The sequence below is a fragment of the Megalopta genalis genome, chromosome 7, assembly GCF_051020955.1.
Source record: "Megalopta genalis isolate 19385.01 chromosome 7, iyMegGena1_principal, whole genome shotgun sequence".
Taxonomy (NCBI): Eukaryota; Metazoa; Arthropoda; class Insecta; order Hymenoptera; family Halictidae; genus Megalopta; species Megalopta genalis.
Window position 1 is genome coordinate 9726794 of NC_135019.1, and position 17687 is coordinate 9744480.

Here is a 17687-nt window from a genome sequence, read left to right on the forward strand (position 1 = left end):
AAACACCGTTCCAGCAAATACGCAAACAGAATAATTTTTAATGAAATCCTGGAATTTCGCCTGCCGTTCGTTAGAATTATTTGTAATTGATATTTCATGCCACTTACGTTTTCAACGGCGCCGTTTAACACGTTCCGTGCCACGTGTACCATCGATGGTACACGCTTGCATGTTTACTTAGTGAACTGAACAAATTGTTTACAAGAAATTTAGAACCGAAGAATCAATTTCCACCGCAAGAATGGGCGTTGATAAGTTTTTGTTACGTTGTTATGTGTACGAGAATTAATAATATTGCACGTAATACATCAAGTTTTAGTAAAATATCAAAGTGTGAAGATTCGAGTAAAAAAAGCTCGGCACGGAACGTGTTAAACGTAACTTGTAGCTTGTAGGGCAAACGAAATCACGTTACAAACGCTTTTTGCCGAGACAATGGAACGACTTTATATATACAGGGTGTCCCAGGTCTTAATGTTCAAACTTTGTCAGTGTATTCTATGGCACGAAGTAAGAAAAAAATGTTATGTAAACATAGGTCATATAGAGCTTTATTAAGAAGTTATTTAACAAAAGTTAACAAAAATTCAGAATAGGAATAGTAATCAACTTGCTGTTACTGCGAGCATCGGCTTGAATAGATCAGCACATGCCGTGTGTGTTTATGTAAGCTGAGTTTATTAATACATTTCGAAATGTCTACCGTTGTTGACAATACATGATTGACATCGATCGAAGATCGAATTTATGACCGTGCGAATTTCGTTTCTATTCTCTTTCATTTCATTGAACGCATTATTAATCCTATTCTGAATTTTTGTTATAACTTCTTAATAAAGCTCTATATGACCTATGTTTACATAACATATTTTTCTTACTTTGTGCCATAGAATATACTGACAAAGTTTGAACATTAAAACCTGGGACACCCTGTGTATAAAATATGCTTCGATTGGAGCTTTGTACAACTCTCTCTCTCTCTCTCTCTCTCTCTCTCTCTCTCTCTCTCTGAAAGAAACTAAAATTGATTTAAATATAATAGATTGCTAAACCGTGGATTTTATGCTTTTATTACAAAGATGTGTAAATCGAATGCAAAAGACGAATGGAACAATTTATTCCATTTAAAAATGATTCGAAAAAGGAATAAATGTCATCACAAATGAATGAACAAAGATAAATCGCATAAAGGCCCGCGCAGTCTGTACGTCACTGATTCAGGATATTAAAGTAAAACGGCTACTATAACTTTTGGCGCATTTCATGAAAGGTACAATGCTGCCTTTGTGGATGCATACTTTTAAGTAAATCAATATCATCGATAAATGGATGTCAGTAATTTGTATAAAAATATACGAGCGAGCCACTCCAACTGCTCGGTTTCTCTAGTGTTAAATTATACAATGTTAGTGCAAACGCCGTAATGAACGAGCAAGAGCACTCTGAACTTCAAGAGGTTAAAAAGCTGGCGTTAACTCATTAGTGGAGTGCGGATCTTTATGCAAATTTACATTTTCAAGAGCGGTGAAAACAGAAATTAGATAGAAGCTTGCTCAATAAACATTTTAAGCAGATAGGGAGGATGAGTTCTCTGCCGTGCCGTGTTCAAATTGTCCACGACGTTCTTTAATTCTATCGCCGTACGCGTTCTCCTGCAATCCTCGTTTACGTATTGAAAATTCCAAACTATAATTCATAAACAGATTCTTCGGCTGTTTCCTGGCAAATCTCTGTATCTGATTTGATCTGTTTCACGTGCGTTTTAACCGGTTTGCGCCGAACGTGTACCGGTTAATGATTCAAACGGAGCTGTTTTAGAGTGGCTACTAATTAACCTGGCGACTGACTGACATCAAGGGCTACGCGATAGATACGTATAAGGGGATAGACCGTTTAACTTCAGGCAAACTCGGGAATCATCGGTGTAACTTGGTACAGTAAATGTTGTTGCACCAACACTTTGTGAAGATATTCCACATTTCTGTGCCACGAAATAGCCCGAAACAAGAAAAAAGAATGGTAGATCAAGTTTCAAAGAGTCATCGCGAAGGGGAAACTCCGCTCTTTAACACTCGGATGGCGAAGCTGGGGTCCATTTGAACCCGGAATATATACATATATTGTTATTCGACTATCTAGTTTCTGGCGATTCATTTAAAGAGAGAGAGAGTTTCGCGTGTTTCATTAAAGTCTACGATAAAGGCAACGTGTCTAGAAGGAGCATCTTAAAAAATACGTAAATACGAAATATAAATTAATAATAATTACGAAATATAGAAATACGAAAATGTATAAACGATCATGAACAGACTCAGTTATATTTTTGTCAGAAAGATCCGCCGTTCGTGTTAAATCTATGATAATCAGATTAAGCCGCGTTGTGCAATCTTGTATTTTCAAATAAAGTCGTGTCTCCGGTTTTTCATCTGCCCCATTATACAGAAACATTTCAGAAAGAAATGAACAAGATTGCGAAAGCAGAGGAATATTTTCAGACGCACATTCAGATTTATTCCCGTGCAATCATTAAATAACGAAGAAGAAGAATCTGATACTTTCCGGATCCTCCGTAGAGATCGCATCGAAGATCCTGCAATTGCACATTGCAATACTTTTTGCATTCTTTTGAAATCCCTTCGAACCGACAATAATCGATCTTCGCGCGTTTCCACCGAAAATGTGGAAACATTTGAGAGAGCTGTTAAAAAAATTCTGCGCCGTAGTCGACAAGCAATCCGACAGATTTTGTTGGGATCGCGATGATTTAGATATTCGCAAATTGGAAAAGTGTGTCGGGATGATCGTCCAGGCTGGGAAATACAATCAAGCCGGCGAAGTTAATATTGGCAGACGCGACAGCAACCGGCTTATACATGGTAGGGGCCATTCACGTGACGCCGCAGTTAAGAGGGTTTAGGGGCGAGCAGGGTCGAAGAAGGATACCGACGGTGATGTAAGGGCTTTCTGTGTTGGTACACGTGGATGTTAATCAGAATGGGATTTACATATGAGGCTCGCATTACGCGGTAGCCGAGCACATGCACCGGAGAGGAGAAGATAACAGCCTCCGGAGAGAATGGCCCCGGTCGCGCAGCGACGGCTTCGAGCGCAAGAGTCGCGTGCGAGCCTACATCTATCATAACAGGGCCACGTAAGGCATAATTATATATCGCGCGGGGATTATTGCCCCATTTGCACTTCGGATCACAGGAAATATTGATTCAACAACGACATCGGCGTCGGCGGCTCGATGCGCCGAACCCTCATCGACTCGCAATCGATTCAAGGAGCGGCCGAAAAGTCGCTCTTATTCGTACAAAAGGAAATAATAAAGGACGTAGTTACACGTCGCAATTGCTTATCTATTTCATAATATAAAGTGTTAGCTATTTTTCTACGTAATTTCTACGCAGACTAGAAAGAAGCGTTCTTCATATCCGAACAATGGTTTCTCGATCCCTTAGGAACGTCGGTCGAAAGGTCACTTTTACTCTTATAAAAAATAATAAAGTACGTAATTCTTCATTGCAATTGTTTATCTACTTTATTATACGAACTGTTAACTATTTTTCTACGTAACTTTCATGGCGATTAAGACGCTTATCATATTGCCACACCAGTTTCTTCACCCCTTAGCCATCTCAGTCGTCAAATCACTTTCGTTCGTATAAAAAATGACGAACTACTTTGTTATTCGGTGAAATTGTTTATCTATTTCATAATACGCAGTGTCAAATATTTTTCTACGTAATTCCAATGGCGATTAAAGCGTTCTTCATATCCGAACAGCAGTTTCTCGATCCCTTAGGAACCTCGATCGAAAGGTCACTTTTACTCTTATAAAAAGTAATAAAGTACGTAATTCTTCATTGCAATTGTTTATCTACTTTATTATACGAACTGTTAACTATTTTTCTACATAACTTTCATGGCGATTAAGACGCTTATCATATTGCAACCTCAGTTTCTTCATCCCTTAGCCGCCTCAGTCATCAAATCACTTTCGTTCGTATAAAAAATGACGAACTACTTTGTTATTCGGTGAAATTGTTTATCTATTTCATAATACGCAGTGTCAAATATTTTTCTACATAATTCCAATGGCAATTAAAGCGTTCTTCATATCCGAACAACAGTTTCTCGATCCCTTAGGAACCTCGATCGAAAGGTCACTTTTACTCTTATAAAAAATAATAAAGTACGTAATTCTTCATTGCAATTGTTTATCTACTTTATTATACGAACTGTTAACTATTTTTCTACGTAACTTTCATGGCGATTAAGACGCTTATCATATTGCAACCTCAGTTTCTTCATCCCTTAGCCGCCTCAGTCGTCAAATCACTTTCGTTCGTATAAAAAATGACGAACTACTTTGTTATTCGGTGAAATTGTTTATCTATTTCATAATACGCAGTGTCAAATATTTTTCTACGTAATTCCAATGGCGATTAAAACATTTACGGCGCCGTAGCATCACAGTTTTGTGTCCCCCGCAACACGGGGACATCTATAACTTGGACATAACTTCCAGTGCACACCATGTGTTTTATGATTGATAGCAAATGAAGAGCAACGGCGGGGTTGAAGCAATTGATGCTACCCCACGGTAGTGGCATTAAGCTTTGTTTCCACCAAGTGTCATCGAGCCATATTTAACGCACGACGAGTTCCACACGAGCGAAACTAACTGTTTGGCTAACCCTCGTATCAATCTAAACGTTTCGCTGATAATTTGTTCCGCAATTAATTGTATATCATTGAATTCTGTTCATCGCGTTGCGGTCACGAAATTGGACTTCGATAATTCGATCAATATCGTTCCAATCGGTTTTAAAAGTATCTGATTTGTAGAAACCGAAGCGTTTTTAATTAATCGATTTCGTCTTCGATTGTTCCATTTGTTCTCTTCCAATTATTATAATCGCGTTAATGCCAGCGAACACAATTTCCGCGCGCTCATTCCGTACGAATAGAAGAATGAAAATAATATTGCGAACGCAGCTGCGAAATTTCGGCAATTCGAAAACAAAAATTCGGGTCCGGCTCTCGCTATTTCTCGCCCGGAGGTTTCAGCGTCAAAATTAACAAGTGGCCGCGCGAAACAACTTTTTCGAACGCCCTCCGAAAATTGGTAGCGATGCTTCAACAATGCTCGCTAAATTCACGAATTCCGACGAAGTTGCGACACATAAAGTCATCCCCGAAGTGCTCCGCGATCGTGGGATATCAGGAATACGTATAAAACCGATATACGACGGCGTTCCCGAAAAATGGTCCATCATCTCCGGCATAAAATTCTCTTATCAAGAGAAACGTAAAAGTTTCGGCCGAACAATATTTCGATTTATAAGATTCGCGCACAGCGTGCACACGCTCCAAGTATCGATTTAATCTTTAACACGAAAAGTTCGGCGCGAGAGAGCAGCGGTTAGTTCTACTATTACTCTATTAGAACTTAAATTGTTTGCATCCGTAGAAGAGGGAGCTGAAGTATGAGAGTCTGGAAAGTCGAAAAGTAAAGATTACTTATAATTCAAACTTTAAATATCGCGCACCCGAACTGCTCCCGTTCATTTACTGGCACAGCCTTCCATATTTCATTACCCTGCAATCAATTCTTAATATCGTTGGTATCGTTAAACCGCGGTTTTGGGCGCATCGGCGCGAAGAAAGAAGCCGGCGAATCACAAAACAGTGAAAGCATCGGACCATACTGATTAATCCTATAATAGCTCGTTCGAACTTCGAAGTCGCATGCCGACTTGTCGATGCTTCATAATTTTCCGTCGTTTTTAGCCAACACCGTGACGCCTCGTATTCGGAGAGATTCTGCACTGCAACTTTTCGCATCTTGTTACGCGCATCGGAGCAAATTCGCCTGTTTCACACATTGTAAATTCACTGGTTTCAAGTTACATCGATAATTTCGAACTTGGAACAGAGTTTACGAAGAAACGAAGAGTTACGCGATGGTTTTCGTCGCGATAATCAACGTTTGTCAGAAAACTATTTTCCCGCAGCACGGAATCGAGGGACAGCAAATTTTGAGGGATCAATTTTGCCCCGCGAATAAACCCGGATACATAAATATTTGCCGCACGTCTCAAAAATTTCGCAATTTCCCGAATTCTTAGATCTGCGCGAGATGCCTCATGCTCGAGATTTTCGTTGCATCTTCGCGAACCTTCCGGCGAGTAGGAGCGCTTTCCTCCACGATAATGGAAATCAGCTTACTTTAGGTATCTTAAACGGCGACTAACCGGGAATATTTACTTCGACATTTACATGTTGCCCGTCGTATCGTTGGGAGAACGGTGCCGCGATAATTCTGAATTTGAAACTTATTCCTCTCGTCAAACCGGCTCCCAGAGCCTCGGCTTCGACTTCTGTTTCGGTCGTTAAGCCGTTCCCGAGCAACCCCGGCAAAAACCCCAACAACGTTTCCTGATACGTCGAGCTTTTCGTTGAAGCTGGGATATACCGTTGCCGGGAAGCTCGCCACGTGTGGCAGAGAAATTCAGAGTATGACTCGTCTTTACGACTCTTCGAAGCAATTAAAGAGCCGACCGATATTGTCTGGCCAAATAGGATCATCCGGCGGGGTTCCTATAAAATTTTATTAATTCCTTTATGTGTTGTTGTTCCTCCTTGAGCCGCTGGCCACCGTTATCCCCGTGTAAACATCGTTCGATAACGCCGCGGGCATTCTAACTTATTCATTTAACGTCGCATCCCTCTTTAGGAGAGCGACCGCGGCTTTATCTATGTATCGATGACGTTCGAGAAATACTTGGCGGCACACGTCGGTTAATTTAGTCGCGATCTAGGATAGTCGAGGTCACAGGGTACGCGTTGATAACATCTGGAAATATTTAAAAATACACATCGATTCGGTCGTGTAACGTCGGAACACTCTGTGAAATATTAATCGTTAGACCGCCGATCTTTAGGCAGGTATGGCGTGTGCAGATTTTTCAGATGCGAGAGAATTAAAAAAATTAACAGGATTTAATAGTAGGGTCTAATAGTAATGATACTTTGCGCAATTTTTTAATTGACAAAGAAAGCGTTTCTTTCGTTCTGATGCGTGAAAATAAGACTTCCCATAAGGATCCGTAATCGACTAATCGGAAATATTTAAAAATACACATCAATTCGATTGTGTATCGTCGGAACACTCTGTGAAATATTAATCGTTAGACCGCCGATCTTTAGGCAGTTATGGCGTGTGCAGATTTTTGAGATGCGAGAGAATTAAAAAAATTAACAAGATTTTGTAGGGTCTAATAATAACAATACCTTGAGCAGTTTTTTTATTAATAAAGAAAGCGTTTCTTTCGTTCTGATTTTTATAATATAACGCCTGAAAATAAGAGTTCTCATAAGGATTCGTAGCCGACTAATCGGAAATATTTAAAAATACACATCAATTCGATTGTGTATCGTCGGAACACTCTGTGAAATATTAATCATTAGACCGCCGATCTTTAGGCAGTTATGGCGTGTGCAGATTTTTGAGATGCGAGAGAATTAAAAAAATTAACAAGATTGTAGGGTCTAATAATAACAATACCTTGAGCAGTTTTTTTATTAACAAAGAAAGCGTTTCTTTCGTTCTGATTTTTATAATATTATATAACGCGTGAAAATAAGACTTCCCATAAGGATCCGTAGTCGACTAATCGGAAATATTTAAAAATACACATCAATTCGATTGTGTATCGTCGGAACACTCTGTGAAATATTAATCGTTAGATCGCCGATTTTTAGGCAGGAATGGCGTGTGCAGATTTTTCAGATGCAAGACAATTTAAAAAATTAACAAGATTTAATCGTAAGGTCTAATAATAATAATACCTTGAGCAATTTTTTAATCGACAAAGAAAGCGTTTCTTTCGTTCTGATTTTTATAATATAACGCCTGAAAATAAGAGTTCTCATAAGGATTCGTAGCCGACTAATCGTCAATATTTTTACACACCATTTATTTATTAATTCAATGCCACGTTCCTCTTCGGAATATTTGCGATCAGAGTTTAGAAACATTTCGAAATACATCGATTCGTTCGGCCAATGCGACGCATATCCTCTTTCAGCGTATCGGTGATCACAATTTGCATACAAATGATGCGTAAACAATTTTTGCAAACGCATCCGTGGATTTATTTAATGTTACACGCGCGTCTCTAGGTCATTGGTGGCCACAACGTCCCCGTAAATAACGTGTAAAAATATTTCGAACGGAATTCATTCATTTATTCGATGCGATATCCACGCTCGGCATATTATATCGATCGCGTACAAATGACATTTGCATCGTTGGAAGAATGCGCGTAACCTGAGAGCATTGAAAGCGTCTTATAAATTAGTTGAAAAGAATAATGTACCGCGCACGGGCATTGTTTAAGGTACGCGTGCGCGATCGTTTTCTCTTGCACGGATAAATTGAAATAACGTTTGCGTTCTCTGGCAATTTGATCGCGCCATTATCTCCTTTTGTTGGCCAATTTATTAGAACACTTTGATCGAATTCTGGCGAACAATGTGGAGTAATCGGAGTTGGTAAGCGTCGCCCGTTCCCGCACGTCCATTTCCCGGGTGGCAATTTAAATCAATTACCCCTGCAATGTTATCAGAGGATTATTATATCACATGCTCGTAAACCATAATAGACCTTGGTACTGTTTACGATCAAGAAGAGCGAAATCCTTTCAACTTTATGAAGACAGCGGCGTAATTTCGGCCGCGCCGGAGGGAAACGTCACGGGCGGAAAACGTTTTCATGGCGCTATTAAAATCGAACGAGGTTGCTTCCGGTTTCCTTGGCCGCCATCGCGTTAGGATAAGTTTATAACCCGTCCGGAGGTCGTGCGAGCGTGTTGCTATAGGAGGATCATAGCACGGACAAAGACTGCAGGGTGCCAGGTGGACAGAAAGTTATGCGACGAAGAACCCAGTTGCTCAAGAATTCCCATGGAATTGTCATACTCGTTTCAAACGAAACTTTCACAGTTCCGTTACGGTCCGGTCGAAAAACCCGGGAGAGCGCTCCTCGGGGAGAGTGAAGCATCAGCTTTCTTGTCGAGCGTCGCGATATTAATTTTAATTAAAAATTCGGAATCGTTAATCAATCCTCTTCAAAGAACCAAAGCGAAGGCTGCTCGTTTGTGTCGTCGGTTCGGTAACGTTACAAAGAAAACCGAAACAACAGTAAGTACAGTGAAATTTACAAATAAAGTTCGATCGATAAATCATCTGCGTGAAAGCAAGACTTTGATCGTGTCCTCTCGAATGGCAATTACAAAAGAAAATTCTCTCGAGGAATGAAAAAGCCAATTTTAAAACAAGGGATGTATTGCTTTCAACCAGAATTGGCCATTATTCTGATTGTTTATCTAAGATAATTATCCGAATGAATTCCTTTCAGTCGAATATTTTATCCGAATAATTCGTCATAAATTATTGTCTATTCATTCGAATAATTTTTTATCATTTTAATTTTTTTATACAAAACAATTATTTTCCACATGCATTTTGGCACGCATGAATTCTTATGCGAATAAAATCTTAGTCGGATGAATTATTATTCGAATAAAATTTTGTTCGTATCAATTTTTATTCGATCGAATATTAAATCGATAGCGTCGAATGAAATTTGCTTCATTAAGTCTATATCTTTTATCCGTCATCCGAATAAAATGTTGCCGAACTCTGCTTTCAACTTATTACAATTAATAATAATCGTATTTTTATTTTACCCACAAAAACCCACGGTCCAGCAACAAATTTTCAATGTATAACTTAAAGAGTTATTTTCTAATTATTTTCTCATTCGGACGAGTACACGATTATTAAAAGACCATTAAATAAAACACAGAACTGCCCGTTTCAGTAACAATCTCCGGAGGAATCGGATTCAAAATATTTCAAGATCCCACACTCGTATCAATTAAAATCCCTTGTAGGTTCAATACGCAGCTCGATTTAAACAGAACGCGCCGCGCATGCATTAGCCCGATAAAAGTTGTATGAACGTGGTTCGTCGGCGCGATAAAAAAAGAGGATTGCTTAAGCGCGAAGCCGGTATAAGCTATAAAAATATTTCTTTCGCGTATTTTCACGCGAAAAGGAATAAGGAAAGTCGACAAAAAAAAACGAGCAATAAATTTCATTCGTTGTCGCTGTCGGTGGCGCGCCACGCCTGTTCTTCTATCAGCTGTGTTTGCACGTACTACGGAAAAGTAGATTTACTTTTTAGTGAACCGCGAACGGTCCGTACGCGGTAATTAGTATAATTAAATAAGAATTTGTAATGCCGGCCGATGCGCGCCCCGGTAAAATTGGAACGATAACATTGGAAAATGCATCTCGTGATCGCGTAAAACCACCGAAAGACCGTGCGTAAAAACCTCGTCACGCGGAACGGAGGGATTGTTTGCAGAAAAATGAATGTGGCACGGAAACTATCGCGTAAATGGACCGGTCTCGTTTCTCCGGTATAATACACCGAGCCTGTGCAACTAACATTTGTATTCCGGTATTGCGATACGGAAGCGTTTCGCATGCCATAATGTTTAGATAAAAACGGAAAACAAAAGAAACGATTCATGCATGTTTCTGCTCCACGATTGGATTCAACGATAAATTCTCTCCAATTGTCCCTCAGCTTGTAAACAAAAGTAAACAATTTGGGAGGAGAAGATACGATTATTCGAGCTTTGCACCTTATTTTTATAATTGTTGACCATTGGTAACTATAAAAACGAGTCGCGAGGCTCGAATAATCGTATCTCCTCTTCCAAAATTATCTATCTTCGTTTCCAATTTTGAAATTACCATAATTACTCCCGATAGGGGAAATCCGAGTACAAAGAATTCACAGATAATTCAGTTTAGAATAACTTTCGTTTCAAACTTGCTCGAGCTTATCTTTCGTTTTCTTCCTTGAAGGATACATTCGCTATACAGTAAATCGAATTGTTCCTCAGCTTGTAAACAAAAGTGGAGAATTTGGGAAGTGGAGACACGTTCATTCGAGTCTCGCGGCTCGCTTTCATAGTCGTCGGTTGTCAACAACTATAAAAACGAGCCGCGAGGCTCGAATAATCGTATCTCCTCTTCCAAAATTATCTATCTTCGTTTCCAATCTTGAAATTACCATAATTACTCCCGATAGGGGAAATCCGAGTACAAAGAATTCACAGACAATTCAGTTTAGAATAACTTTTATTTCAAACTTGCTCGAGCTTATCTTTCGTTTTCTTCCTTGAAGGATACATTCGCTATACAATAAATCGAATTGTTTCTCAGCTTGTAAACAAAAGTGGAGAATTTGGGAAGTGGAAACACGTTCATTCGAGTCTCGCGGCTCGCTTTCATAGTCGTCGATTGTCAACAACTATAAAAACGAGCCGCGAGGCTCGAATAATCGTATCTCCTCTTCCAAAATTATCTATCTTCGTTTCCAATCTTGAAATTACCATAATTACTCCCGATAGGGGAAATCCGAGTGCAAAGAATTCACAGATAATTCAGTTTAGAATAACTTGCGTTTCAAACTTGCTCGAGCTTACCTTTCGTTTTCTTTTTTGAAGGATATATTCGCTATACAGTAAATTCTCTCCAATTGTCCCTCGGCTTGTAAACAAACGTGGACAATTTGGGAAGAAGAGATACGGTAATTTATCCCTAATTCCTGCTCAAACTGAGCATAAAAATGGACAATTTGGGAAGAGAAGATACAATTATTCGAGCATCGCAGCTAGTTTTTATAGTCGTCGATCGTCAACGATTATAAAAACGAATCACGAAGCTGGAATAATCGCATCTCTCCTCTTCCAAGATTGTCCATTTTTCTTTACAAGCTGATGAAAAATTGGAGAGAATTATATTTAGAAAACAAGATCGATTTGTTTCTCGAACAACGCTTGTTTCTTCCCAACGATTATTGAAGTTCGCAGTTTGGTGTATACACGAACAGCCGCGCAGGAATTGCATTTAATAATGAGAAAATGTAATCCGATATTTAGGATCAACAAATTTACCAGAGCGACGAATAATGTAAAATTGTAACCTCCGGCCCGTCGTGTTTCCGAAGTTTTCGAAAGCTTCGGACGCGCAAAAATGCCTCTGTCCGCGGAACAAGCGATCGAAATGACATCATCTGTTAATAAGCATTTCGTTTTTATTTAGGCTTTTAATGCTCGGCGCGCGGACCGAGCTTTTTACGGGTAATTCGAAGCGCTGTTTTCGCGGAAACGGATACGCTGTTTGATTGAATTCACGAGTTGTCGTGAATTTGGAAAAAGTTAAGCGTAGAATCCGGCTGTTTTATCCGCAGGCGAGTTTATCGAATCAAAAGTGCGAGATACACTTCTGCCTAATTTTCCATGCAATTTTCGTTGGACAGTAATTAAGGAACCAGAATTATTGTATACCGGGTGGGCCGGAATTCGTAGAACAACCGAGCGAAAGTTGAGTTTACATGAAGAAATAAGGCACAAATTTGATGTAATATTTTTTTATCCGGAGCTCCGTTTCCGGGAAAATCGACTTTAAAGTTTGTTCGTCTTTGCAGAGGATTTAGTTGTCGCCCGTTCATCTACCGCAGGTGTTTCTGTTCGAGATAGTGTTTACAAGCATTGACAGTGACGGAAACATTCCGTTTACCGCATAGTTCGCAACAATTAATGTTTGTGAACACTATCTCGGGCGGAGGCAACCGCGGAATAGACGACAACTAAATCCTTTGCAAAGACGAACGAACTTTAAAGTCGATTTTCCCGGAAACGGAGCCCCGGGATAAAAGAACGTTGTAACTTTGTTCCTTATTTCGTTCGCGTAGAATCTCACCCTCTGCTCGATTGTACCGCGAATGTCCGGCCCACCCTGTATAGACTTCGATGCCGAGATTTTCGGCCGGCGTGCATAATTTAATTCTGTAACAACCGTTATCGAACACGGTTTGGCGGGAACAGTGTGTTCGTTGATTAAACGACTGAGAATATTTTAGTCACGATCGCCGTGTGTTTCCATCGTCTCATATTTCATTCATAAATCAACGTTACGCCGTATCTCTTATCAATCATATAATTGCATTTAAAGCCCCGCGTTAACTATTCATACGTACATGCATGAACAGAGCCGAGCTTACCGGTACGAAAGCGGCGGCAAATTATCGTCGGAATATCTAAACGAAAATAGAAACAATCGCTCAGGAAGCATTAAGTTACGTCCAGAGTACCTCGCGACACTTCATTCGGAATTCATTTCACTTTTGCCGTAGCGTGCTGGCTAATGGCACCAACGTTTAAAAAAAAAAAGAGAAAAATGAACGCGATGCTGGCGAAAGCTTGAAACGATTTTCAAATTTTAAAATGATGACGGAGACGGGAAAATAAATGCGTTTGTTTTCGTCTAGATTACGATTGCTCTTTGTTTGCAATTCTAGAAAAGGTAATACAAAATATTTTAAATGCAATTTTCAGGTGGTGAAAAGTTTTCGCCTAGATTACGATTGCTCTTTGTTTATAATTCTAGAAAAGGTAATACAAAATATTCTAAATGCAACTTTCAGGTGGTGAAAAGTTTTCGCCTAGATTGCAATTGCTCTTTGTTTGCAATTCTAGAAAAGGTAATACATAATATTTTAAATGCAATTTTCAGGTGGTGAAAAGTTTTCGCCTAGATTACGATTGCTCTTTGTTTGCAATTCTAGAAAAGGTAATACAAAATATTTTAAATGCTACTTTCAGGTGGTGAAAAGTTTTCGCCTAGATTGCAATTGCTCTTTGTTTACAATTTTGGAAAAGGTAACACAAAATTTTTTTAATGCTACTTTCAGGTGGTGAAAAATTTTCGCCTAGATTACAATTGCTCTTTGTTTGCAATTCTAGAAAAGGTAATACAAAATATTTTAAATGCAATTTTCAGGTGGTGAAAAGTTTTCGCCTAGATTACGATTGCTCTTTGTTTGCAATTCTAGAAAAGGTAATACAAAATATTTTAAATGCAATTTTCAGGTGGTGAAAAGTTTTTGCCTAGATTACGATTGCTCTTTGTTTACAATTCTAGAAAAGGTAATACAAAATATTTTAAATGCTATTTTCAGGTGGTGAAAAATTTTCGCCTAGATTACGATTGCTCTTTGTTTACAATTCTAGAAAAGGTAACACAAAATATTTCAAATGCTACTTTCAGGTGGAAAAAAGTAAATTGATACACCATCGAAACGAACGTACAGCTTCCCTCAATTCTGTAAATTTGCGGCGGTACGTTCGTGCCGCTAAGAGGTGTGTTTTATAGCGAGCGTGTATTTCCGTTGGACCGTGGATTACGAGCAGCGTTGTCTCTTAGACCACTTTCGGATGGAAAAAGTGAATTAAAACGCGTCATCGAAATGAACGTACTCCAGTTTCTCCAGTTTCGAAAATGTCTCGCATCGCGTTTGCACCGCTAAAAGCCGCATTTTATAGGGTGCGGAGCGTTTCCGTTGGGCTACAGGCGGATTACAGGCAGTTTTTGTTTATAACTGCGCACTAATTCGAATAACGCTGCCCGCGACTGATTAAAGCAGTATTCCCGGCATTCCGGCATTCGTTAGGCGGGGAAGGCAGAAAGGTGATAGGGAACATCTTCCGTCCGCCAGGAGTCGTAATTGCGCAATATCCCCGCTTAATCTGGCACAGTTAAGCTGAGTCGACTCTAATTGTAAGTCTGTCAAATAAACAGGTAGCTAGGACTCTAAATATATGAATTTCATAGGTGAACACACTCCCGGCCGCGCGCCTCGAGCACGTACGTTTTAACGCTCTCGGCCGCCATCGGGTCGAACGACCCACTTGAAATTTTACATTTCGAAATTATTGAAATCGTAAAACTACTACGGCCGTTTTAAAACGATCGAATAAATGAATTTATTCGATCGTTCACGCGGCGCCGAGCACCGGCGTACGTTGTTTTTACAGCGCATTAAGAACCAGGTAAATCGTGTTTCGATCGTTTCGGGTTCGCAGTTTTAACAGACCCCAAATCGCACAAATTCATCATTAACTGCACACGCGAAACAATTATCTCGTTATTCCGGATATTACTAAACTGCGATCGAATATCGGATCGGTTAACGTTAATCGTTAAGCGAGAACGCGCTAATAGAGACTAGCGGTACTATACTAATCGAAATAGCGTTTTCAATTATAATATAGAAATCTGGACTTTCGTACTACGCGTGCGTATTCTAAATCGCAAACGATGTTATCGCTCGAGAAACGTCAAAAGCAACTTCCTATGCGAGAACGAGACATTACTATGTGACCTTTATGCACACTCGGTGGTGCTCGCGCATTCTTAAAATACGAGGAAACCTGCGAGCGACATTTATACCACATTTTCTAGTTGGTGAATTAAATTAGTTTTCTCGTCCGGATGTTTATGAAAATAAACGTAATTTCCACGAAGATTGGCAAAACGTTGCTTGTCGCCAACCAGCGTTGCAACCTTGCAAGGTGAAACTAATTTAGGATTTCGGTCGAACCCGGAATTGTTTCTTTCGCCGTTCGCCTTCCGTTTCTATATTTCACGTCAACATTGTTCCCGCGAAGCCGAAATTTACCGAACAATTTCGCCGGGCGAACAATTTTGCCCCGCGATGTACTTACGCATTCGTTTGGAACACGCGCGCGATTGGTATAAAATTTGAATAGCGGCCGAAACTAAAAAGAAAGACGGGAATGGGGGGGAAGGAAGGGGTCGGAGTAAAACAAAAAACCACGTAACGCGAAAAGCGGCCGGGCCGATGGTATAATTTCTATTTAAATAAATTCAAATTTATTTAAACGAGACCGTCCGGGATTGTGTCGAGTTTTGCGTCCGCCGGGTAATCGTATATACGGGGCAAAGATTCGGCGAAATAGGAATCCCTCTCTAATTATCGCAAATTCGGTTGCAAGTTGTTACGTGCGAAAGAAACGTAGCGCCGGTGGCGAGGAAAGAGAGAGATCTCGGGGTGTTAGGCTGCGCTCGGTTGAAGCGAATATAGCAGCTCCTGGAATGGCCCAGGCGTAGACTTGGCTTAAGGGCGCCAGTTTAAGCATGGGTATTGCGCACAGTCGCGGCCCTTGCTCTCGGCCAAGGTGCTTCGTATCGCCCTTATACCCACCAGAGAGCCTGGCTTCTTTCGAAGGGACTTCTTTTTTCCAGAAAGTGTTTTATATAGAGTGACAACACGACGCCATTTAGTTCGACGCTGCTGCAACTACCGAGCAGTAAATGCATCGCGTTTTCAATTTGCCGTCGCAAACCGTCGCGAGAATGTATTTCATGATCACCGTCGTCTTTACGATTCGATAAAACATTTCATTCGAGAAAATGACAGCGCACCGTTCTGTATTTTTGCAGCAGTAGAGGGACTCGGTAGTCGTACGAACTCCTTTTCGATTTTCAACGCATTCGTTGAATCGAGAAGTAATTTATGATGCGACGTTCCTATTTGCGATCCTATAAAATGTGTTCCGAAATTTTATACTTCGTAGAATGTTCCGCTATTTTATATTTTTTACCGGTACAGAAATTCGGCAGTCGAAGCGATCCCTTTGCAGTTTTTGTCGCGAAAGTTACAAGAGCGCATTCTCCGAATAAAATATTGACTTATGATCCCACAAAATGTTTCATTCTAGAAAGCGTCGAGGTGTTTTTGAATTTTTGTAGCACCGAGGGTACAGTAATGTCTCTCTAATTGACGCTCATGAACGATTTTGGTAGAGGAGATACGATTGTTCGAGCCTTGTGGCTCGTTTTTTATGCTTAACGATTGTCAACAGCTATAAAAACGAGCTGGACGGCTCGAACAATCGTATCTCCTCCAAACTGTCCATTTTCGTGCACAATCTGAGCGTCAATTAGGGAGACATTACCGTACTCCGTAGGCAGAGCAACCCGATTTCAATTTTCGTCGTGAAAATCACAAGACAGCATTTATTAAATAAAGAAGATAGCGTCTTTACGATTCAATCCTTATCTTTACGATTCTATATAATGTTTCGCTACAGTAAGCGACGGTAACTTTTCCGTTTTTATCGCGAAGAGCGCATGTGTTGAATACAAGAGTCATTCATGATTTAGTCCTCGTCTTTACGGTTCTATAAAACATTTCATTATAGGAGCTGGCAGTACACTGTTTCCCCCATTGTTTTAATACCGGAATACAGTGGCCGATATAATACCTTTTCAAATTTCGTCGCAGAAACTACAATAGCAGGTGCTTTTATGCGCCAAAATTTTATTCGGTGCTGTTTTTCTCGTGATCGTTGTTTCTATACGTTTCTACATAATGTTTCGTTATTTTTGAAATGACAATACATCGTTTTTTTTATTTATACGTTACTGCGATAACCGAGCGAACAAATTATCTTGCTTTTCGTTGGTCGTAAAACAATTGCCGAAAGCGCATTCATCGAACGGAAGAGTAATTATCGCTAGGATGTTTCGAAAATTTCCAATGAAATTTACGATATTTACAGCTCGAGTTATTTTTCTCGGATAATTTATCTGACCCGATGTAATTTTATATATGACAAAAGAAATCCCCAAGTATTACCCGACTTTTATCGCTCCTAGAGGCATGTAAACCCTTAAGGCGTCGGTGCAGCAGATCCCAAGGGACACCGAACCCCTTAAAATGAATGATC

General features: G+C 40.0%; 1 protein-coding gene across 1 annotated transcript in view; it reads right to left on the minus strand.

Annotated features, from left to right (window-relative positions):
- The window catches only part of LOC117229080 (neurotrimin), a 252385-nt gene that overhangs the window by 85386 nt on the left and 149312 nt on the right, over positions 1–17687 (minus strand). The window lies entirely within an intron of this gene.